Raw genomic sequence first — 25,690 nt, forward strand, 5'->3', positions numbered from 1 at the left:
CTGTGCATGCGCAGCCGGCATCGCTCGCTCCTGTGGCATGTCTGGCGCATGACGTATGCACGCGCGTCTGGCGTGCTGCTAGTTGGTTGCTGGGCAACGCAAGAAAAGTAAGTCGCAAAGTATAAGTTGACTTACACGCAAAACTTCATAGTTTTACTGGGAAAGAATAAAAAATATAAAACGTTGTCTGTAAGTTCATTTCAAATTCTTATTTTCTGATGCTCGTGTCAACTTACGGATAGAGGTGAAACTAGGCGTGACGTGTTTTCTGTTGCCAATTTTTTAAGAGTGTCCCCTCTCGTTGAATTTCTTTCTCTATGGTGCATCGCTGACGCTCGACACCGGCCGCGCGCACAAGGACGCTCTTCGCGCCGGTATGGTTGACCGTCGTGTTATAGTGAACTAGAATATATTCTAGTATTCTAGTTCACTATAGTCGTGTTCTCGGGAGCATCGAACCAAACAGGCGTTTGGACCGCGTTTCCTATCAGGTGTAGGTGCTACTCGTGCTCCGCTCGCAGCACGTTAACAAGGCGGTGAAACTTGATCACTTTGTCATCGTACTCGCGTGGAACTCTTTGGCCGAATGTTGTCCGGCGGCGGCGGATTCTGAGTTGTTCTCGCTTCATAAATCTCCGAAGCCATCCCTGGCTTGCCTTGAAATCCAGGTGAAATGTTCACGTGGCGTGCGATTGCAAGGGCCTTAACGCGAAGCATCTCGGTTGACAACGCGTAGCCGCCCTTCCTGCTGTCCGTGACGTATTTCGTGAGCTTCTTTTCGAGTGTTGGACATTTGCAAGGCTTGGGCCGCGGAATTCTTTCCCAGTCTTGGTTGTTGCGGCCAGCTCTTTGGTCGCAGCAGTGACGCGCGCACTTGCTGTCGACGTGGAAATTCCGGCCGGCTGCACGTTTCCATTCTGTTCGGTGTATGCGACAACTTGAAGTTTGAACGCAGCATTGTACGCGGTTAAGCGTTTCTTGTATTCCATCGCAAGCCGTTGTGCTGTAAGCAGTCGTCAAAATGAACAGTGGCACAAAGGATCGATGGCTCCGCCGAGAAAACCGACAAGATCTGCCGGATAGTGCCGCGCGCCCGAAGCTCACAGATAGCGCCGGGTGACGAATAGAATCACTGGAAAAAAATTTCAGAGTAGCGCATTCGTTTTCCCCGCGCCGCCGACGCGTTCATTGGCCCAACCGTACCACGTGACTTTGGGGTGCCTTATACCTTCCAAGCGCCGGCCGGGCCGGCTGAGTAGAGCGCAGGCAGCGCAAGTTCCCTACGTTTTTGTGTTCCGATTGTCGCGCTCGCATTTGACTGCAAGGAAATCATGCCTGGCTGCTGCGTCTTCGGATGCAGCAACCAAACTGAGTCTGGAAAGACTTTTTTCTAGATTCCGACCGGGGAAAATGACCGAGAGCGTCGTTCTGCGTGGTTACACTGAATCGGCCGGGAGAACTTCAAGCCTACAAAAAACACCCGCGTGTGCAAGGTAGAAGTACAGTCGCGATCAATTTGAAGGTGATCGCTCGTGCGGCGACCAAAACTAGGAGCAGCGCCACGTTACGTCATCACAGTCGGTCGAGAGGGAAACATCGAGAGGGAAACATCAGATGGCTCCCCTCTCTCTCTTTTGGTGTTCCCTGAAAAGCTGTCACTCCCGTCACCGTTCACGGCATAACCTGCGAATTCATTTCGATTGCGTTATGAGCTTTTGCACAGGTGCGTCATTGTTAGCCAAGTTATGCATAAGGAAGCGACGCACACAGATCATTGCCACGAAAGGGAAACAAACACAAAAATGTGGCGAGTTGGCCTTGGGGGTGATAGTTGCAGCCTGGAAGAGCATAATAGGGGAAGAAGGCAGCGCAATTTTTTATCTTCGCAGTTCCGAAATCGGCCGCTATGCTGCTTGGAAGGCCCGCCGGTCGATGCTCGCGCGATCACCTTCAAATTGATTGCGACTGTACACCTAGCTTGCGCTATTCGGCACTGTTTCAGAAGATATTTAAGTGAAGTGCACGCGGTGTTAGCGATGCTACGAAAATAGGAGTTAATTGCGCGGATCGTTCGCGTCTTGCACGCTTGACGCGGGTACACGTGTACGCGTTTGTTGCTCAACACACGCGGTTATTCCGTGCTCGTGGCATGCGAAGGCACATTTGTCGCGCCAGAATTCCGCGTCCTCACGTGCACCAGGTACTCGCATGATTTCTCCGCGCACTTGAGCGCGCTCTCGCCTCGAGTCACTCGACCCATATGGCATTTGTTTTTCGCAGATCGTGACGATCACAGTGAATAAAAACATGGTCATTACGAGGCCCATGATACTTCCTTTGTTTCCACTTATCCTTTGCTCATTTATACATACGCATATCGAGCTTGAAACCAATGGCCACGTGATATTCACAACACATGCTTCAAATTATGAGCTTGTAAGCCGAGCAAATGCAATGAACTGAAGTCAGCATGCATATTATGTTTTATGTTGAAATGCTATGGTGCATACCCGAATAATGCTGTGCTTGATGCATAACAAGAAACAGAAAACAACAGAACACCCAGTAGCCTTAGTTTCACTCTGTTACTATGCAAGTTGCATAAACCGCTCTAAAAGCACAATAATCTTATACATCGCCTATGTAACTTAGAAAAAAAAAAGTGCTGCGTCACCAGCGGGCGTTCCTGCTTATTTTTTTTTTTTACACAGGCAGCAAATCTTGGCAGTCTCGGAACACAGCCATAAATAAGTTGAGAGGAGTAGCCGCTCAGGAACGCACTAGACAGCCGCGTTCATAAATCGCAATGTAGGAAGTTCCCGCTCATTATCAGTATACAGAAGTACATATACATTGCTGTATTTATATAAATGGCTCATATTGGTCTTCCACAAGATTTAGTGCGCAAAATGGTCATAGAAGTTTGTTTTTACGCCTGCTGTTCACTGATCGTCTTACGATCGCGGCCTATAGCACCAGTGCGCACACGGCAGTCACAGTGTGTCGTGCGTATACGGCGGACGAAGTCGCCCGGCAGAATCGAGAACGCGCGGTATCCGTTTACAAACTAAATTAAATGTATCCGATTTAGCTTGTGCTATTATGCAATGAACATACGCGCCTGTGACACTGTCAGGTGTTAGTTTCGTCCTGCTTGGAAACATTCAATAGAAGCCGACGGCGGTCCAGGATGTTCATGCCCGAAAGCACAAGCTTGCCTCATTCCGGCTCGAAGTGACGAAATCTTTCCTTCGTAGCTCGCTCCGCGGAAAGGAGGGGAAAACGCGTGCATAAGCTCCCTATAGCAGCACTGAGCTGCTGCCCACAATCGTATCACAGTTCCAGCAGTAAACACGATCGGCGTGGAAACCAACCACCGGCTGCATTACTTGGCCCAAAATAACATTTTATTGTCGTTCTTAGCAACCATTATCTCCGGGCACAAAGCATTTGTACTTCAGTAAACACTCAACCCGATGTGTCTCCGAATATCAAGCTCTTCCAACACGGCGGCCTTCCCCCGACGCAGTCGGCTTGGAAGGTATATGGCGGTGGCGGCTCAGTGTTGCCAGTCAAATGCCGACCTTTGCGGTACTCCGAAATTTTTTCCAGTGACTCTAGTGACGAAGCCGCAGGATTGCCATCCGGTGGCCTTCGCGAAATGTGCCGTATGCGACGACGCTGGCGTTTGCTGGCGATTTCTTTTTTTTTTAATTTGGACTGGCAAGGTTGGGGGTGAGCACCCTTACACGAGCGCGGCCCTTAGTCGAGTGTATGCGGTATTTATTATTAACGCCAAATAGACAGTTGAAGGCTCCATAGAATGCTTACACGAACGTTCCTGTACTTTTTTTCTTTTTTGCGGATAGTACTTTTCTTTTTATTTAAGACCGGCACATGCTTCTCCACCCCATGCAACTCATTGACATTATTGCTTATACAGGGCTTCCATGTTGTGAGATACTGCGGTACGCGGTGGAACTGTCTGAAATATATCAGGTGGTAACCCCAAAAAATTCACCGACGAATTACGATACTCCTTGATACGAAATTTGAGCGCACCTCTATACGTGTTTTCATTTAGTGACTTATTGGCGCACAATCTCTCTCGTGCGACACGTTCCAAACGGAGCGACGTGCGGCGCGACTGCCTCGCTAATTAATGCGTGGGTGACGCGTGGGCGCGATTCACTGCAGCCGCCGCCGACTGACCGACGCGCGCGCTGCATGCGGGCTGCGCTGGCGTCGAGTCGTTGCCTTTGTCGCCGCACTGCGCTTCGCACCTGGCGCTTTCCGCCATGCCCTCCTCCGCTTTCCTCCTCGCGTCTTTCTCCCCGCGCGGCGCTTCGCGCTCGCGTTTATCTTTCGCTGTTCTCGTTCCCTCGATTACGCACAGCTGCGACGCCGAGGCACGCCGCAGGAACGGGCGCCTAAGAACTGCGCTCTGAACAATCGCTGCACAGTAACATGGGCCCGATGAGCGCCGTCGCCTTTCAACACAACATGATCCAGCGGGAAGCAGAGGTATCAGAAAACGAGGCCACTAAGGTGATAATAAACTCTGCTGACAGAAGACTCCTCGCAAAAAGTGGGAAGCGTGAGACTGTATATATGATGATACATTTGTTTGATAAAAAAAAATCTAAGAGCTGCGCAAACTAGTTCAGCTTCGCAGATTTGCTAAATGTTAAAAGACTCGGAAGGACGAGCGCCGGCGAGATTACCATGCACCGGCTTTCATCGCGTTGCCATGGTGTCCGGAGCCAGTGCTTTCCAGCCAGCGTGCTTACGTTTCTTTTATCACTTTGTTATAGGCATTTAGGCATGAAATGCCTTTTGCTCGCGTTGTCGGCGACCATCAAGTGACATTGACATCACTAAAGGGCCCTTGGTGGTCAAATTTTATTCGGAGTTCCTCACTGCGGCGTGTCTAAGCCTAAAAAAACGTGGTGCTGGCACATAAAATCACAAAATGCATTCTTCTAGCTGGGCAGTGTCCTCTGTACCCCTGGAGTCTTTCGCTGCCTGTCGTGCGGCCTTCAGCCGGTTTTCTTCTTCTAGCCGAGCAATGTCCATATGGACCAGTACGCAGCCAGGCGTGGTGCGGTGTGGTGGGGTGGTGTGTGTTGTTCCGAACATGCACCACACCCATTTTAAGATTGTCGCTAGTATCGTCTCCAACCAATGTTGTTTGCCGATTGCCGTTTCACGCTTACATATACTCTCGATTACGGGAGAGCCAGCATTTTATTTTTGTCGTTTTTTTTTGCCCCTGGATAAACGTAATGTGGTGGCTGTGAAACCTGGCAACTAAAAACATGGAATGACAAAGCAGCAACCTATACGGGAATGGTGTAATGATGGTATATGTAGGCATGGTGGCATCAAAGTTTACACGTAAGAAAAGATAACGAATGTGGCTCGCCAGTCATCAACTCACAGATCCGTGCCTTGTGATGTGTTCACTTTCTTTCTTCCTTTAATCGCATTCAATTTCAGTGAGCCGGTGAAAGGGAGAAGGTCGATACAGCACTCTCACGAACATTCAATGCTGACATTGTCGCATAACTAAAGCAGTGCAACGTGAAGTATCACTCGAACACACGCAACGAGGTTCTCACGCGTATGCAGGAAGGTGCATGCAATTTCGCGCAATCGGCGCCATCTACTGCGACGCTCCCTGGCAGCATAGCACTCAGTGCGCAAGTGCCGGAGGACGCCGAATGCCAGCGCACAAAAGAAACTCCACGATTTCTGTCAGTGTTCAGGCATCTGTGCACGTGACGCTGGATTTGCCGTTTTAATTCGGAGCATTTTTCGCCTCATTGCACGCACCTTGCCCTAGGTGTATTGGTAAGTAGGTTCCTGTTTCTCTTCGTTTCGGGCCTCCCCAATAAGAAGGAATCCACAACCGCTCGTGGGCTCGGACCCAGCGATGCAGCGCGATACTTCATTATCAGGACATGGTCGTAAGCATTCTAGTCTCCTGCCAAAGGGAATTTAGCTGTTTGAGGCGTGAGCGTGAGTATCCCGTGCTAGATTCTCTCATTCACCATCATCATCATCATCATCATCATCATCATCATCATCATCATCATCAGCATGCTTTTTATGTCCACTGCAGGACCAAGGGCTCTGTCTCCCTGCGATCTCCAATTGCCCCTGTATCATCTCATCGTAAACGATTTGAGACCTTGTGTTGCACATCATTCCGGTTAAGCACAGATTCCTCGGCCCTTTCGTAGTAGCAGTTTGCCTTACGTAGAAGCTGTGCGAAATTGTGCCGCTTTCATGTATGGACGTGTTTTAACGTTTGTTCGGCGTAGTGCCAACGCAATCGTCGTTTTAACATAGACCGCATGACTTAGACGTAGGTTCGTGCTATAGCCGCAGGCTCGTAGAATTAGCATGCCGCAAGCTGGCGTCGAACGGCCGGAGTAGGAGTCATGCCGTCGCCATCGTTCGATCATCGTCACCGTCGCTTTGCTGCTCTTTTCGATCAAGAACTCACGTCGTACCCACAACTGGTCGCTTTACATAAACACGTTGGTCCTCCTGGCACCACGTTGCGGAACCCCACTCCATTGTGGATAGCCAGCTACAAGCAAAATGCTTCGCTTAACATCCATTCCTATTGTGCGTGGGATCTGCATAACGTTTTCGGTATTTGTCACCATTAAAATGATATCCCGCATAGTTGGGAACACTATTCAATTGTATTTTATTCTGACAAATATGCAATATTGATTTCAAAGAAGACGTTTTTACGTTGTAAACACTGATTGCGAGACCTCCTGTTATTACGTGCATTAAAGAAAAATAATTATAGAATAAACAGCATCAGGTTCTTTAGAATAGCTAATACCGCAATTTTCAAAACAAGCTTAATGCATAGAATAAATACAGCATTGCGAAGAAACTAAAGTTATCAGGAGGAAGCTATATATTCGCAATATATTCACACAAATTCAAACGAATGAGTGGAACCTTACTTTATATACATGCCTCCAGACAAGGAATTCCACAATGAAACCACTGAAAACCTTCCAGTGAACTAACCATAATTTGTTTGGACCTTATGTAACAAGCATTTATTCCCTGTAACAAAGCGTGTCAACCAAACAATAGCCCGCCGTCGTTGCTCAATGGCTATGGTGTTAGGCTGCTGAGCACGATGTCGTGGGATCGAATCCCGGCCACGGCGGCCGCATTTCGATGGGGGCGAAAACACCCGTGTACTTAGATTTAGGTGCACGTTAAAGAACCCCAGGTGGTCGAAATTTCCGGAGTCCTCCGCGAAGGCGTGCCTCATAATCAGAAAGTGGTTTTGGCACGTAAAACCCCATAATTTAATTTTTTTTAACCAAACAATAGAAAACTGGCCTACTAAGCAAGCGGAAGCTTTCCAGACGCGTACATAAACATCGTAATATCAAGACATTATTGGTAGAGCTTTTTTACCGATAAAATGCTATTCGTCAAAAGCAACAAAGAGGCGTTATACATGAGATCACTAAAAGATATATTACGTATAGCTTGATTCAGAATTTGTTTAACTGGGCATAAATGAGAAATGTAGGTGTTGCCCATGATGAAGTGCTGTAGATAATATGACTGGGAAGAAGGCGTAATAGAGCGAGAAAAGATTGATAACTGAAATAGGGATAACATTTTAACAACATTCTAGTAACGGCATAAGCGAGGCTATAAGGGTATCGAAATTAAAATCTTTGTCAAGCTGAAGCCCAAGCCCATTAATAAATAAAAGATCTCTTGCGTCGCTGATCAACAAGAAAGTAGCTTCTCCGAAACATTTAAAAATGACATTAGTTGTGGCAGTAAAAATCCTCACTTTCAGGCATGATCCCCAACAAATGAAGCGGCATCATAGACCACGACGTTCATGCTGCCTGCAACGAGACGATAAAGCGTGCGGAAATATGTTTGCGAGATTTGCATCTGATGTCGCATCTACGCTTGCAGATCGAAGAGAGTACGGAAAGAATGTGCTGCCGCAGCTGCCTCGGAGACCGCTCCCCACGACGCCGGTGCCGCCACGCCGGACACGATGGCGCTGTTCGACCAGTTGGCCGTCGCCATGAGGGCCGAAGAGTTCGCCATGTGCGCCTTGGAACCAGACAGCGTAGGTTTCGACGAACCGACCGCCGCTGTGGGCCCCAAGGCCCTCACGAGCGGCATCCTCAGCAACTTGGACGCCGCCTTGGAAGCCAGGTCCTTGGTGAGTAGGCCGGAAACGGTGGCGCTGCCACCCGCACTTACGATTTATTCACTGTCGAATTTAAAACTATTTCGGGTGTACACGGTAGGAAGTGCGGTGTGTAATGCTTGTGTGTTTCCTTCAGGCTGTTATGACGTTTTTCTCACAAAGTCGCTATAGCACTTTGTCCTTTTATGCAACGGTAAAGCCAACCACTCGTTTAATTAATTGCATGGACGGTCCAACAGAGATCAGTCTACATCAGTCTGTGGCGAAGGAACGTGATAAGGGCGTAAAATTGTGTTAAATGACTGGTTAGGTATAAAGGGCGTGGGACTTGCAGGATCTAGTATGCAGGTGCACACCTCCGAAAGCGCGTACACTAAGTGGAAAGTTGGTGCGGTTGGCGAAGTAGGAGAGAAATCGTGCATTCACCAACCAATCATCAAGAACAACGGCATCAGACGCGGGTACAAATAATGTTTTGCAGCATTCTTGTGCATATCGCCTACTTAGCTGCGAAACTTTTAATTCTTTAAGGTGATCACGTTGTGCAAAGACAGTATACACTGCGCTTTACGCAAATGTGATGGGGAACTGGACGTACTGTTTCTTTCGCGGTAGCACCGTCGAAATGTATAAGTACGCAGCGGTGAACAGTACACCGGAATTCACAAAATATTGGCTGCATTCACCAATATATTCGTTCTGCCATTCAATGTAGTCTTCCTACCGTGAAACGATACAACGCTAGGCATATCATGATTACGCGGGCGTTGAAGTGGCATGTTTTAACCCTGTACCGTTGTCACCTAACTTTACGCTCCACGCCTGGCTGACGCAGTGGCTCCGTCGCGCAGGTATCGCGCTTCGGCCACTCTCACTCTCATTCCACGTTTCAGTTGACGCAAAAAGACAGGCTGACCGTACATTCCGCGCGATCAAGCGAGCTAGATCGTCTCTTTCCGGCGCGATACCACCGTGTCGGCGATGTCTGCCAGGTGATAAATCTCGGATACTCGATGACGCACGAACTTTTTTGACGCACTCTTTTTGTCACCGTACTTCGGATTTCCCTGAAAAGCGATGAGTGAATTAGCCCGAAAGCAAACGGGAACTGAGTTCAGCGATGGGACTGAGTGGATTCATTCAGAACTGGATTCACACAACTTTGCGCCGGTGAGGCAGGCCCATTGTTGCAAGCGCGGAAGCAAAGTCCGTTTAAGAGGTGCAACACCAGCCGCGTTTGTTGGGGGGGCGGGGGGGTTTCTTAAAACGCAAGTAGCTGGATATAGGCACTGTACGTGCTGGCACATGCGTCCGGAAATGCATGCAGCTCGACTGAACTTGGTGACTCATTCTCTTGCAAGAATACGTAGCGATGAACACGACCTACGCTGATTAACTACTGCTATGCTTAGGAGTAGTAGAACAAGGAAGGGGGGGGGTGCAAGCAGACGTTACGACGAGGGGACCATGTCGTAATGCTTTGCTAAACGCTTTCCTTAGCGTTTTTAAGTACGCGTAGCACACTCCTCCCCACCCTCAATAATATGGAAGAGTCGTGTCGCCGACTTTGGTCACTATGTATGGGCCACCAGGTGTGCGGCAAGCGAGGGAACAATCCTTAACGTTCGCACCCAGCAGCACGCCTCTTCTGGTCTCGGAACTCAAGCGCGAACTTCTTCTCGTCAGCGCCACTAAATGGCGCCGTCTTTCTAGAAAAATAAAGCGCTAGAACACAGCCGCCAGATGGCGCGTTTCTTAGCGTTCAAGAAGGAAGAAGAAGCATGCGCTTGCTGCGATAAATATAGGGAAACGATGGAGCATGTTTTATTAGAATGTGAAGATGTCTACCCAATGGTCGATTTAGGCACCACTGGCGTCCTTGAAGCCCTTGAGTTCAGCGGGAGCAGCGGTAAAGTATACATGTCCGCAATAGGCATTAGTAAGAGGTGATTGGAGGATTGCTGGAATAAAAGTAGGGAAGCGACAAAAAACGGAGACGTATGAAAGCAAAGTGCGCAATAGGGGATCAGAAAATTTGGTTGTGGAAGCTCATAGTGTCTTTTTTTTCTCTTTTTTTATTGTTTAACCTAGGTAGGACATTAGGCAGTATAATATCAAGAGCTTGGTGGGGCAACCCACCGCCCCGTTCCAAAGGTGACGCTCATAACATCCATCCATCCATCCATCCATCTATCCACACGAAACAGCGCGCCATGCATTTCGGAGGCCACGTGCAGGCTTCGGGGCGTCGCCGTCAGGAGGCGCCAAGTGTTCTTCGGGGAGTCCCGCTGGAGTGCACGCCTCGCACGCAATTCATTTTGACGAGGGCAATACACCGTGCGGCTATAATAATTCGTCGACAAACGCGTTACCGGTGACAGTCGCCCTGAGACGGGTTCTGCCGAATTCTTTATCTTCCAGCCTCCTCCCACTTTCCCGGCTCTCCCTTGCCCTCCTCTTTCAACCATTTCCTTCACTTGGAAACGCCGAATGAAAGCGCTCGTTTTCTTTTCAGCCTCTCCCTATACAGCCAGCTGCCGCGGACACCTGCACGTGTCGTCGCCCTATTAACCGGTTAAAACCGTCGCGTTAAAATGGAGACCTTCCGAAGAAAAGCTCCCCATGGGGCCTTGAAATCAGTAACCGGAAGGGCGTCGTAATGGTGCTACTCTGTGCAGGCGCGCAGGCGCAGATGACGAGAGGCGATTCAGACGAGGCGCGCAATCAACGCGATCCTTCGCCTCCCTCGTGGTGACGGCGCCACCCAGTTCACGGGCATGCAAACGCATTTTTTTTGTGCACTGTAAATATGACATTATTATTTTACAAACAGCCATCGGATCCTTTTGAAAATGATACGAAATAAAATATCCATATTGTCCATGCGTACGTGCTACGTGTAAATGCTGGTTTGCCAGCGTATTTTGCGTATTTTAGCTATGAAAATTGAGAGGTAGCAACATGGCGGCGCCTTTCCTTTTGCCACTTCTTTCCCCAGTTGTTGTTTTTCAGTTAGTGTTTTAACTCTATGGGTAAAACTAACCCGCCGTTGATGAAAAGGCCACCTGTGACGAAGATAGGTTCGCCTACCGAAACGTTGCCCAGCCTCTATGAGGCACTTTATCCCTGTTTAAATAGCCTATAAACCACCGTGTCTGTCGGCCCCGTTCTTTTTTTTTTTGGACACGGATGCTTCAGTGAGGCAAGAATTTATGGCTGTGTCATACATTATGGGGCACGCAGTTATGGGTTGTCTTGTGGAGATGAGTAGACACTTGTTTCCTCAGGATAAAATAAATTCGCATACATTTTTTTTTATTTTTACGCGTTATACTCTTTTTTTTTGCAGCATTAGTCCTGTAGAATATGAAAGAAAATGAAAACGCCAGCAGCGTATACATAGAACCTAGCACGGAGGCGGCCAGGTTTCAGGAGCTAGAACTATGGTTTATTACTTATTTGCAAAGCTTCTAACTGGGTTCATCACATGGAACTTTCGTCACACGTTACACTTGATATTCACCCAATATGCACTGAGCTTGAACTTGGTGTTTTGTACAGCTCTTTTAGGACTCTGGGAAAAAATTATGAATAAGGGCAGTATGACACCCTGATATGCCTAAATAAGTAATTTTCTGCGAGAACTGTAGTTATGCTACATAGATTAGACATTTATTGCCTGTTACTACCAAAACTGTACGCTTCCGTATGCGACCGTTCTCATGCTTCCTATAAAGGTACGCCACGTCGTTTAAAAGCGTATTCTCTGAAAGCAATATCGGTTTTCTGCCATAGAAACTATTACAGATCTCTGGTTATTCCAGAATATTAGCAAAATGAATTAGGTTTCCATCTTAAGCCATTGAAAAGTAATGAATGTTTTCCCATCCTTTCCTGCTTGTTCCCGAAACAAAAGCTGACCTTTTTTTTATTACGTAACATGAACAATTTCATCACAAATATCGCTTGCTTTCAATACCATGCCATTTTAATTTGGTTTGGCACGTTACGAAAGCTTTTAAAAGCATTTTGGGATGGTTGTTGTTTTCTAATCAGGTAAAAACTTCCACTAGAGGGCTTTCAATACCTAGAGATTTGCTTATGTTCCAATCATTTTCTCAAAACACTTTTCTTTTTTTTTGCATTTTGTGGTTACGCGAGCAGTGATAACTCTTTGTCATAATATTTTCGCGTGAAGTTTTGCATGCTGTTTCTTTATACATTAAGCTGTGCAGTGAAGCAGAACAGCCCAAACTGAGTGGCGACTTTTCATACTAAGGGGGAGGGGGTGCAATTATCTCGCCAAAAAAATAAAGTCTGCCACGAGTTACATCTTTCGCTCTTTTGATGATAACGCGGCTTTTCTCCAATTATTTTGATTGGTTTCGCTTTATAACGTCCCACTCGCGCACCTGCCCATTGGCATTTGTTTCGTACTTACTGTTTCTTAGTTACGACGGTTCGCGCAACACTCGTAATTCGGCCAATTTAAAATATAAAACATAGTTTTTATAGTTTTCATCTCCTAAATACGTGAATGGTTTACATAGGCTTTACAAGATAAAAAATGTAACGGATGCTTTATGACTAGAATTGTAAATATTTTTTCTCGAAGGCGGGCTACATACCTTAAACGAAAAATAAACAACGCGCCGGCTATAGTTTCCCGTAGATACCGGAAAACCAACTGCTTGCCTCGTGTAAATCGTAAAATTTGGGAGAATACGAGTATCCAGTAAGTATGTATAAGCAGATAATCACTCTACAGATTTCAAACTTTTACACACGTCACCTATGGAGTGCAGCTAATTTACACTAAATATGAAATCTTTGCCTTCATAGACTCACCCGTATAAGCGGATAAACTTTGTGAGCATTTTGTTTAACGCCTCGAAACGGTCTGAGAAAGAGGGCTTAACAATTTTCATTTATTCCCTGATTAATCCAAACACTTAAAAAATTGCCTCAATATGGCAGTGATAACAATTTATAAATTTTGTGGGTCCTCCAGGTTGCTTTGGTGTTAAATACATGTGGGAAGATTACCCTATAACGATATTGAGGGCTTATAGTCCGCAGCAACAGCAACAAAATATAACTCTCGGAATATAATAAAAAAAGTTTTGGGGGGCTAGCGTCAACCTCCTAAAGACTGTGCAAAGCAAAAATCGACATGTAATCAACTTCTCTAAATGATCCAGACTACGTACTGCGGCTATCACTCGGTAATGAAGGATGACGTCATCATCCTTTAATGACACTTGTACTATCTGAAGTTGAAAGAAATACTGTATTTTTTCAAGCAATGTGTCGAGATTTTCTTAAGTGCTTTGACATTTCTTTTAAGTTTGCCTGCAGTTCAAAGGACGTTTGCATATTTCGCATAAAGAAATGCTTGCCAAATTTACTCGCAAGGAAATCCAAATTTTCGCTGTAACGGTCAAGTGATAAAGTTGATGAAATTGCTTACCAAATGCCATTTCACTCGTACTTCATTTGTGAAAAATTAGGAAAGCGTTGGTTCGACCATATTATATATATAGGATATCATGTAAACAACACCGTTGTCTGAATTCTTTTTCTTCCTGGCGGCGCATCTCCGTAGTGTTTGCTACAGAGATTACGCGGGGTGAACAAGCCGCATGACTGAATATTTACACAGTTAAAATATCGTTACACAATGCAGAGTTCAATTACACAGGTCAAAAGCGCAATATTTTCAAGTCTTCCAACTGCATGCTCTGCGTGTAGTAAGTATATCTGGAGGTTTTGGGACGTCCTTACAGTTAGACGCCTACATGATAACCGATGGCGTCTAGATTATCGCAATAAAGTAATAATAAATATCATAAAGTCATAAATTAGCAAGTTCACTATCGACACGTTTTCTTGTGAGGGCCTTATCTGTCTTCATGGGGCGCATTATTTTTTCAGGTAGTGAGTCACGCATTTCCCGATGTCGAGAAGAGAATTCAACAGGCCTTGATCGCTACCGGAACTTTCATCGCCATCGCCGCGGTTGCTGCGGTATTATTCCTTTCCAGGAAACGCCAACCCCAGCGTGTCCTGGAGCTCTGCCGCACAGAAGACTGCCAGCAGCACGCTAACTTGCTGTTGCGCAATATTAACATGAGCATTGACCCTTGCGATGACCTGTACGGCCACGTGTGTTCCCGTTGGTTACCGGACCGCAGGTACCGCGACTACGTGAAGTCTACGTTGGATGAGCTAAGATTCGCGTGGTACAAGGAGTTCAATACAAGCCTCTACCGCGGGACGTTGGCACTGCCTGTCGGGAAGAAAGCCCGCGCCATGTACGACTCCTGCATGGGCACCGAATCCCAGTACGGAGAGTCGGTGGCACAATTCCTCGAGGTGCTACAGCACTACGGGCTACGCTGGCCAGGACCCCCCCTTCCCAACGTAAACGCTCTCGGCGTACTCATCGCCCTCGACGTCGACTTGCAGGCCGCCTTCTGGTTTACAGTGACAACATGGAAACTAGGCAGCACACGTGTAATTGCCCTCTCGCATGTTCCCTCCATCTCGCTGCTCCTGCGACACCACGAGAGCGTCAGCTCGAGTGGAACGTACGCTAGGTACTGGAAGGACTTTGAGACTGTGTTTCTTAACGACTCCATGCCTCCTACTAGCGATGCGGAAATTGAGAGAGCTGCTCGTATTGAAGCCGACATACTAAAGCGCTTGGTGAACGCCTCCGAGGCCCAGCCGAAGTCTGCTGCCGAGTTTAAGGCTGGGGCCATCGACCGCTATACGAAACCACTTTCATCCGAGGAATGGATAATGCAGCTCAACGCCAAGATGAACCTGGGCTCAGCGATCGCTAGCAGTGACAAAATGATCGCTGGCGACATCGGCTACTTGAAAGAAATTGGCAGGATTTTTGCCACCTACAGCAACGAAGAGCTGCTCACTCATTTGGCATGGCATGTTGTTCAGGAGTACGCAGTTGTTTCCAGCTATCGGTTCTTCCGTGCACGATTCGGTAGCGGGGAGGCTATTGAGTCCCACCGTCCCATATTCTGCGGCACCAACGTCGAAGTGTCGTACAAGGCGCTCGTTCTGGCCCTGCACATCGCCTCGAAATTCCAGGCTGAGGAGCGTCACCGCGTGGTGGAAGCCTTCGAGAGCCTCAAGTTGACCTTGTTCGCTCAACTCAATGCCTCGAGTTGGATCGATATGGGCAGCAAGAAACTGCTCGGCAAGAAGGCATCGCTTCTCGACAACCGTCTGTGGCCGCTTCCAAAGTTCCTCGATAACGACGCGCTCGAGGCTATTTATATGGATTTTCCGTATAACGAGCCGTCTTTTGGCGAATACTGGGTAAATACGCGGCGGTTACTTCGAAAAGTCCGGCAGAGGGTATCCGATTACGAGCACATCCTCGAGCTGCCAGATAACAACTCGCCTGAATACTTCAGCTTCAATTACATGCAGAACAGTCTCGGCACAGCACTTGGAGGAGTTGCGAGACCACTATTTTACCCGAGCGGAACGATGGCGATGTTGTATGGCGGACTCGGGTTTTCCATGGCGCTCCAGATGGTGAAGACGTTGGATAGTGAAGGCCTCAGGTGGAAGCCTTCCCGTGGCCTCGGATACTCTATAATGTCGAAGTCTACAATGACCACTTACCATGCAAAGGAGGGCTGCCTCAAGAAAAATGGCGTTCCAAGCATATTCCCAGAAATACCGGCACTAGACGTTGCCTACGTGGCCTACCAGAAAGCAAACAAGCACGATCGGCGGATTGACAGAAATCTATCCAATGACAAGGTTTTCTTTCTGACACTGTGCTACATGACTTGCTCGTCACGTGAGCAGAGGCGCACGTCTTCGGCAGACTGCAACAAAGCGGTGCGGGGCCATCGTGCTTTCGCCAAGGCGTTCTCTTGCCCGAAAGATTCGGCGATGTATGTCGAGAAAAGGTGCAGCTTCTTTTCCTGAATCGTCACATTCAAAGACCTCGTATCTGCTCGGCCTTACTTGTCCAACTTCAGCTGCAATGAAACTCTTGAATTGCGGTGTACACAGTTGAGTGTGTTGCGAACCTTTTTCACATACGACTCTCAAAGCGTGGAGACGCAGTGATGTTTCGTCAAGTGCTGCAGATTTAATTTGTTTGCTTGGTTCGCTGAATTTTTACCGTTGAATATTGATTTATTGAGCAAAGTCATTCAAAGTTACAATTATTATTTTTATGGTGGTCTAGAGGTCGGAATGTTTAAGCTATACTGCGTCACCCTGCGTTTATGAAACTGCTGTGCCAGGCCCTGGTGACAGTGTAACCCTCACAGGAGACGGATACGAGTGCACGCAGTAACCTTGTAGTCTAGTGCACAGTCGTTTGAACGCTTAGACGGAACTTCTCTACAAATTGTCCATTGATTCCAATATTGTTCGTAGGTTTGTATCGCACTGCTTAATTTTACGGTATCGGATGCTGACCAACGGTCTTACCATATACCACTTTTATTTGTACAGTTACTTTTTGTTCTAATTAGGCAGATACGATAGCATGTGTAAAAACAAAACAAAAACAAAGTGGTGGAACGTTGGGCTCGTTGGTGATTCCTCACTATAGATGCAGCGCGAGAATGACAAGACGGACAAGAGTAGAAGCACACAACACAGGTTCTCAACAAATTTTATGCAGAAACCGGTGAGTATAATGTATATATAAGAGAAGGGAAACAGTAGGGCTCAATTTTTTTTATTGACTGCAAGATAACTTGTAGTAGAAACCGAACCCACAACCTTCGCATTATGCGTGCGATACACTGCCGATTGATGTAGACCGATGGCACTATAGCACAAAGCACTAGAGCACGAAGAGCACTAGATATAACCTTTGCAGATTCAGACAGCGCCACTCAGAGCCATGGAGGTGCACGTACCCACCGGTTCAAAATTGCATCCCGTGCCCCGATAATAAACCTTATAACTTAATTTTTAATTTGATGATGGACATGATGATCCATATAAAATAAACATAGCATAAAGGTGTTGCCAGTTACCAATTTAAGGGACGCTGAAGAGAGTTTAAAATTTGAAGATTTGCGGTGGCTTCGTAAAGGCTGCGGCAGTATCGGCACATGTAAGTGTTTTATCTTCTTTCGGCGAATGTTTTTCACCGGCTAAATGTTTAATGTGATTGCTCGGCGCCGGACGCACCTACATGAATGACAACATCCGCGGTTCTTGTAGCTCATTCTACCTGTTTAAATTGCGACCGAATCTTTTGAAATTGGATTGCATGCCTGACGCAAATAGTGTTGTTCACTCTAAAATTTGTTCGCTCATCGGCGATTACGCTGGAACCTTCTACGAGTAAGGTGTGAATAGACAACGCGTCTGACCCACCAAATGGAGGGGGGGCCGGGGGGAATGGTATTGCTGCTGCTGAAGTTCTGATTGGCTGGGATTAGGTGCTCGTCAGAAGGCAACAGGTGCCTTCAGCCAATAAGCACTTCAGCATCAGACGAAACGCACATGTCCACTAGGTGGACACTTACAGAATAGCCCACCAGATTTCGACTATATTCGACTGTGGCCGCCCTTGTCGTTGTTCTTATAGTGTCGCTAGGTTTGTCCGGAAACAAGTTTGTCCAAAAAGAAAATAGTCTCGCGACTCACAGATCTGCTATTATGTTCTGCAACGTGACTGCAATGGGACAGTGTAGTTAAACGTCTCAGCTATTTTCTCGATTGTGTACGTCGCAGCACCGCCATCGCCATTTAAATTTTCGCCGAAGGACTCCCCCCCCCCCACCCCCCTTCGCGTACCCAGCACAGCACCGAAAAAAAAAGCGGGTACTATTATGACGTTGACACCTAAATTCCGTGAGCGCTCTCTTCCAAACACGCACTTCACCGATACCGAGGATGACGCCACAACCATCTTCGTCACCAGAGCCCGTTAGTCGGCCCACGGTATCTCCCGCAGTCGTTGCAGCTCGTTTTTGCAAATTAAAAGTACTTCTCGTGACTTGTATCAATTTCACCTACTATTTTCGTAATCAGAAGATTGAAACATATACTAATTCGCAGAATGGTCGTTTTTTTCATAAGTGTTTCAGTTTGCTTTTAAGGGAACTCGAAGAGTTTCGCAAATGACTTTCACAAATGTATTAGAGGAATTAGATCCCCAAAACGTGAAAGCGAGCAAAACAGAGATATAATTTACATGAGCCGTGAACTACATTGAACAATGTCGAAAAATGTGTATAAATGAAAAGAAGCGAATAAAAAAATCTTAAATAACATTACCACTGAAAGTTTTCTGGTGATACTACAAAAAAGTAAAAAACAAAATCTGTCAGCTAGGCACGCTGATGTGGTTCTGTGCACGGAAGAAGCGCACCATTACAACGCGCACGGGCAGAGGAGAAGAATCGGAGTTGATGGGAGATGTGCGACTGGCTGAGTCTGAGCTCCCGAAGACTAGTTCTGGTCAAGTAGCTGTCGGTTTTCTTTTAATCTGTGTCTTTTACGTAATTGTTTCTGACCTTTTGTTTCATTATCTGTTAGCTTGCCAGAGTAATTTCCTATTTCTCTGCAATGTCACTCTCATCACCAGGCCAGGAGGCTTCCACCTGTTCGGCTTCTGTTCCTAACTCTGATTTGCCGGTGGAGCTTTTTTCTTACGCAGTGGGACGAGCAGCGTACCTGTGGTTTGGTTCCGCGTGATGGCGGAGTGATTCGTATGAAGAATCCCAAAGCAATTCAAACCGAACTCCAGATAGCCTCGGCCAATTTTTGACAAATCACCGAGGTTCGACAGTTGGGCCGAGGGGACATTCTTTGCTGCTTGTCGCACCAGGCTTGCGTTCAAGATTTACTGAAGTGCGATGTTTTTGCGAAACATCCGGTGAGCACTTTCATTCCTCATCACCTTGCATGTACCAAAGGCCTAGTCCGCGGTGTCGACATAAGTCCATGTCCGGCAGAAATTTTGGAAATGTTTTCAGGAGCAGGCGTGATTTTTGTGTATCGTTGCAGCCGTGTCGTTGATAATAAGCGCATGCCCACAGAAACAGTCATTGTTATTTTTGCTGGAATGATTCGGCCATGGGAAATCAAGGCACGGCCACTTTATACAATGAGTTGAGCCCTATCACCTCGTCTCCTTCAGTGTCTAAAGTGCTGGTGGTTTGGGCACTCCACAAAAGGTTGCAGGTCCAACAAACGGTGCCGAATTTGTGGAGAAGGCCATAATTCAAATCACTGTTCTTCCCGAAGTGAATCCTGCTGCCTTTGCAGTGGTCCCCACACTGCAGATGAGCCTAATTTCCCTGCGAGGTGAAAAGAAGTGCAGATCCTCAAAATAATTCATAGACGTCGACGTTGTCGTAGTGCGGCTATTGGCGAAATTTAGGAGCAGGACTCAAGGGTATGCTAGTGTAACGGCCCGTCAAACACTGTGTATGGAAAAATCAATCAATCAATCAATCAGCTTCCGTATAAAAGGCGTTGGAGAAAGCAGTGGAGCGCATTGTGAGAAATCTCACCTACTCCGTTGTTCAGGTGCTGTCCTCACAACTAGCTCCGTGGCTTCAACTAAGTAATAAAGCCAATATTGAGGATCCGGTGTCGGGTCTACCGCGGAGTCCACCTATTGAAATATCGATCGCGCAGCCGCTAACGAATGACAATTCATCAAAACTTGAGAAAGTCGACCACATCTCTCTCTCCGACACAGATCGGATGGAAAATCAAGACGTAGATATGGACCCCCCAATCTCTTAAACGAACAAGGTAACCCCGAGAGAACAAATCTAGCTTTCCCACCAACCCCAAGGCAGAAAAGTACGTTAGAGGAATTTCGACTACGATTGACTTCTTAAAAGAGCATTTTAGACCAAGCAGTCCCTGCTGCTCTGATTTATTCCCTATACGAACTTTAACTGTAATCCAGTGGAACTTTCGTTCCACACTATCCGCTGCAACAGTTTTATTATATCTTATTTCTAGATATTCTTCAGATATCGTTATTTTACAGAAAACTTTGCTTACTGCTGTTCAGACTTTTCATGTAAAAAATTTCTGATGTTTTCTATTGGATAGCCTATTCCGAGGCAGTGGTTTGGTTTTGTTTGTCTCATCAAAAATCTACATTAGAACTACTATAGCATATCAGATAATTTTCCCAGACTATGAAATGTTAACATTAGCAATCTTAGCAATCTTAGCTTAGTTTCTTTTACAAAAATGAGATGTCGTATACCTCCTCTAAATTTTTACTTACGCAGGTCTGGTCTCGCTATGTCCCTTCTATGTTTCTTTTTCAGTGCACCAGAAGGTATCGAACATTATTTTCTCTCGTGCTGCCGCTTTGTAAGACAAAGAAAGCTATTAGAATACTCATTTATCTAACTTGGGCTGTCGCTAACCGCGCCAACCATTCTTTCTTTTGGGGCGACTTTACTGGAATCCAGCCACAGGGATGCTTTTCTTGAAGTTTATAGCTTCATTAGAGAGGCTAAAAGAGTACCTTGCTGAATTTGTAAAATTATGAATTATTTCTACTATTTCATTTCCTTACGTTAACTCATTTTATCAAAATTCTTAACAATATTTTCAATTCTAAATTACAGTTCTATAGTCCCACGCTCCACTATTTATATCTTGTTTCGCTTTACTTCTAAGCATACGGAAAACCGCCTGCTTGTTGGCCAATCCCCCATAGTGGGTACTCGCCACTGTCTGGGATACAAAATAAGACAAGAAGCAGGGTTCCACAAAAAGCGGTTGCACTGAGGACTCGTGATCGATGGACGACCAAACGCTTGGTTCCCAACATCATGATGTTGAAACCCACGAAGGAGACTGCCGTCCGTACGACCGATCATCGACCGACTACGCCGTCAGCACGGCGCCCATTCGAAGCTTAAAGCTTCAAAAAAAGCTTAAAGACACATGGCCACTGCGTAAGTCGTCGGCCCCAATAAAACATTATATTCTCAATAAACATTATAAACCTCTCATGCATGCCTCTATGTTTAAAAAAAATAGCCCACCTATTAGAATGTCCAGCATAAGTGGTATTCTTGAACGGCTTTCCTCCGCCTCCCCTACTTCTCTCTGTCTACTCCTTCTATTCCCTCTTTCCCGTGCCCCAGAGTAGGGTAGCCAACCAGACGCATTTTTGGTTAACATCCCTGCCTTCTTCCTTTACTTACTCCTCCTATTCCTTGAGCAGGTGTATCTGTATCGGATGGTCCTGCGGCTGACCTTCATTGCTTAAAACTGAATGTCATCAAAACATCCACGTGAAATCGACCATTGTACAGGTGAACCTATTAGTGCAATATTACTGCCCGCCGTATGCCAGCCCGATTCAAGGTAGCATCGCGTGAGTAGAAACAATTTAGAGAATCAACTTAAGACATCTTTTCTGCGACCTTAGCATGGATTACACCATGACGTATTTTACCGGTTTTATTAACGATGCAGCAGAAAAAGTTAGTGCACAAACAAATGCTACTGTATGTCGATCTCTGTGGTGCAGCCAAAGCGACTGAGATAAAATTTTGTTTATCGACGGTGCCTTGAAGGCGCACTTTGTGCATTCGGTGGGGCTCACTGTTGCCCCTTTTCCACGTTTTCGTGGTAGGGGATGCATGGTGCGCCTTTGTTTCCCCTTTTCTCTCCATCTTCGACGTCTTGTCATGTAGGACTGCAGTATAGCATGCAAAGGCTTTTGCTCGGCTAACCGCTCGATACCTTTCATTAAAATTATTTCCATCACCAGCACGCACGCATTTTCTCGTACTGGTTGATATACGCGGTTTTCTTGTGATACATACATGCAACACGCGAAGGTGTGCGCAGTGGGTGGGATGTGTTGAGCGGATAACGCGAGAAAGGCGGCGCGTGTTCAAAAGACAACTGCGACGGGCTGGCGGCCTGGCATAACGCAGCACCACACTTCTGAGCAGTTTGGCCCACAGGACTCATATGAAAAATATCGCGTATTTGTGTTCACTTGTTCACTGAACTTGGATGAGCGTTCGTGCGTATGCGTGCACAATTGCATGTTTCTGTAGTTATCCATGGGTGAGTCAGAAATGAAGCCCAGCGGCTTCTAAGATTAATAGCAGCCCGATACAGACTGTGGTGCCATAACTTTACTTTCTTTTCAGCCGTTCAGGCGACATTTTGATAGCGGAACGGAACGCGCCTAGTCGGGCATCAGCTTTCTTTCGAATTTACTGCACGCTCCACACCAGAGAAATGTACGTCCGTCCTGTTGGTGCAAGGCACTGAAATGGGTACAAAAAGCACGTGTAATGGCACAGTATGTCAGCTGGAGCAGCGAACAACCCCTAAACAACTGCACATTGAACTCGGTACGAGCGCATGCTTAAACCCTAATAGTGTTTTGGGATTATAAAGCATTCTCGATAGTGCACGGCCTGTGCCGTTTCCACGGGCAACATTCGATATATAAATGCCCACGCGTTCCGTCATAGATGCCGCATCGGAGGGTTCTTTCGCTGTTCCTTAGCGATGGCTGCTGCGTACTTCCTCCCTGCTGCGCTCTTGGTCATCGCAGCCGCGACGTCTGGAGCCACAGCGTCGGCCTGTGAGTGTACGGCACGACATTGCGTCGCCAAGTTTAGCGAGAATGGTGGCGAACATTACTTGACCCATTAACAGCACTAGAATACTTTCGTATTCTTGTTAAACAAACATTTGAAAGCATTCACTTCCAGACAAAACGATTACGGAATAGGTTCTTGTAATGCTTTGTTTTTTTTTCAAGAACAACCACGGTAGTTGAACTACGGAAATGTGTAAGCATTGTTTGCATTGTAACCGAATTATGCTGGTTTTCACTTTGGTATTATATTCGAACTGATGCATTTCATTCTAAGTTAGCGCGCGATTAAATTAAATTATGGGGTTTTATGTGTCAAAACCGCTTTCTGATTATGAGGCACGCCGTAGTGGAGGACTCCGGAAATTTCGACCACCGGGGGTTCTTTAACGTGCACCTAAATCTAAGCACACGGGTGTTTTCACATTTCGCTCCCATCGGAATGCAGCCGCCGTGGCCGGGATTCGATCTCGCGACCTCGTGTTCAGCAGCCGAACATCATAGCCACTGGGCAACAACGGAGGGCTTAGCGCGCGATCAAGACACCGGCTTTATAAGACACCTTTACCCGTATGGCGCTGTATACGCTTCCCGGAATATTTATTTATTTATTTTATTAATTAATTAATTTATTTATTTATTTATTTATTTATTTATTTGTATGTAGTTTCAGGGCCAGAGGCAATAAAGTCTAGCCTCAAGAAAATTTTGACCACGTAAAGCGCCTAGTTTCAGAGGCAGCCTGTGTAAAAGAAAATTACGTTTGAAACAATAATGGATTCGTCACGAGACGAGATGCTTTCAAAAAAGCATACGTTTTTTCAGGCGAAATTGGAAAGACCACAACCATTACCACTTGCTGAAACTGGCACACGGCCCAGATTTCGCGGCATACTCTTACGCTCGCGGCTCCTCGGCATGGCCTCCGAGAACAGGCGTCGTCCGCGGTTGCCCACAGCCCGCTGAAAAATCTCGTAAGCGCAGTGCTGCGGCATATTTGTAAACCACACTGCGCGCGCTCCTCTGTTTAGATGCAATTTCAAGGTTTCTGAAGAAAAATCGGCAATTGTCGGTCCTGTAGCTCAGCCGAGACGGTCTCAACATTTGAATACTTCAGTGTCTGGGAAAACAAGCTGTTGACCTATTACTGGGTCTAGTGGCGACGAGGAAAGCGCACGTGCTCTTTGCACGACGCATTAACAGATCCCGATGGTTATTGTTCACTAACTTCAAGGAAGCGCGCTGCCCTGAAGCGGCGAGCCTGTGATGAACCACTCGCTTTCCCACGAAGACTGTTTCCTGGTGCTGCTATCCTCGTGCGCGCCGGCGCGTATTCGCACGATATCTTTTTTTTTTTGTATTTGGCAAGCTTTCGATTATTGGCAGGAAAAGTAAGCTCGTGGTTTGTGCTTTGTTGAAACATCTGAATATGCCCACTATTTATTCATTTTATTCCATCTACTGGATGTCAGCGACTAAAGTATTACTGACGTTTTCTCAAGTGGACTTCGAACAAGATGCACTAAGCATAATTCGCGTAGGCTCATCCGTCTTTCTCTTTTTTTAAAGCTCGGTGCATGATACCTGGTACAGCCTGTACGTGTAGAGCAAGCAGCATGATCAAAGCCCTAGCGCGTTCTCTATCCTTACGGGAAAAAAATCTCATTGTGCTTTGTAAATTAGCGTATGTGTACAAAATAAATAAAATAAAGAGCGCCAGCGATCGACATCGGCAAACTTTCTAGTATTCAAGGCTGTCTTGCCACCAGCAACGATTAGCTTACCATGCTGAACGAATTACTCGAAGCACAGATTCCAACTGAATACCATGAAGCAGAGTACGCGACAGTAGCCGATTATAACGATCAAGCCATGAGCATTCTGGCTGAAATTTGCTGCCGAATCACTGACCAGTAGTGAGAAAGAAGCAACTCTACGCAAATAACCGAACGTGTCACAGATAGAAACAAGACCTCGACCAGGTTAGCAGTGCCAAAATTACTGAAATAGGAATTGCCAATTTGTAAGAGCAACTTCAACATTTAGATATAATTTAGGAGCAGTTTCAACAGACTGTTTACCAAACGGCGCTCTCGCTTTTTGTACCAAGCTTTATTATGTGCGAAATTCCTTCGCTGGAGAAGCAGCAGAAGTGATCGCATGGTTGCTAAGGTGAGAGGCTTACTATGCTGATGCCGTTGCATTGCTAAAGGAAAGGCACTGGGACCGGCCAAGAATTGCGCAGCATCATTTAACGGCACTTGGCGATTTTCCCCACGTGAAAAAGGCAAGGCCCGTACGAGCTCTGCGCAAGCTAAACGACGCCGCAGAGCTTCATATCTGCTGTTTAAACGCACTCGATTTTGAGACGTTCTCTTCTCTGCTGACTTATACATCTTGCAGTAGGCGTCACCATGCAACATCTGCCCGGGTGATAACGTGAAACACGAAGCCACGCCTTCAGGCCCCGATTACAAAAAAACACGTCCCAAGCTGAGTCTGCAGTAATTCCGCCAGCAGCTTTGTCGGACGCATATGAGAGTCGAGTTGGGGGACAGTCGTGAACAGTGTGCCGCACCTCATCAAAAGCCTACTTTCTATGAGCCCAGTAGTAGAAACAGATGAACACCGGCAGCAACATTTCTAAACTTCACGTCCAGTAATATGATAGAATGCTTCTTTTGTGATGGAGACAAGCCTGGGATGCGCAGCAGCGACGCAGACGTCTGCATTTCGAGGAAGAAGAAGCTGTTGGGAAAATATCGCCGGTGTTCTCGATACACATCAGTAGGACGCTAGGATAAAGAGTGGCGCGTTAGGTTAGCTTGCTTGTCATGCTG

Source organism: Dermacentor variabilis, chromosome 4, assembly GCF_050947875.1.
Source record: "Dermacentor variabilis isolate Ectoservices chromosome 4, ASM5094787v1, whole genome shotgun sequence".
NCBI classification, from domain to species: domain Eukaryota; kingdom Metazoa; phylum Arthropoda; class Arachnida; order Ixodida; family Ixodidae; genus Dermacentor; species Dermacentor variabilis.